Here is a 682-nt window from a genome sequence, read left to right as displayed (position 1 = left end):
TGAGGCACCTAGTATGAATAACCTAACTGTTGCAATCCATTCGTGAATGTTTCACAGACAACTTCCATCTCCACATACCCAACGATGTTTTCCATTTTATTTTCTATACATTCCTTAAATTAATTCTCTATCTTACTGTTCTTATATGCCATGTTTACAATCTATTTCTAAATACCACGCGTTTTGCCAAAATAAAAACAAACTTCCGAAGATGGCCGAAGGTTAACTCTTCGGGCTTCATCGGGATGTTCCTCAACTTTTGTACATTATAGGCTTCCCATAGATAAAGGACAGCCTAAGTTTCACCCCCATAGATCGACATGCCCTTCGGGCTGGTTCGTACATGTTCGGTTTTTTTTTTGTTTTTTTTTATCTGTACGTTCAAAACAAACATTGCAATATTGATAAAAAAATTGTTGACTAATGTTATTTTATATTTTTTTAAGAGTAAAACACATGTACACAAATATTTCCTTGTTACTAATTATGAGATTTTCAGGTAAGTTATTGAGCTATTTCTGTTTGATTTGTTAGGAGATTAGTTTTGTCCGTTTACAAGTTAACATTGCTTGTGTTATTCTTGGCAAGTAATCATTTCTTATATAAATTTTTGTACACTATAGGCTTATATTTTTAAATTTTAGGTAGCGTGTGGAGATTTCATCTTATGTTCATGAGTGCA

This window comes from Bacillus rossius, chromosome 10, assembly GCF_032445375.1.
Source record: "Bacillus rossius redtenbacheri isolate Brsri chromosome 10, Brsri_v3, whole genome shotgun sequence".
NCBI lineage: Eukaryota > Metazoa > Arthropoda > Insecta > Phasmatodea > Bacillidae > Bacillus > Bacillus rossius.
The sequence above is the reverse complement of the archived record's forward strand: the minus strand, read 5'-3'. Positions refer to the sequence as shown.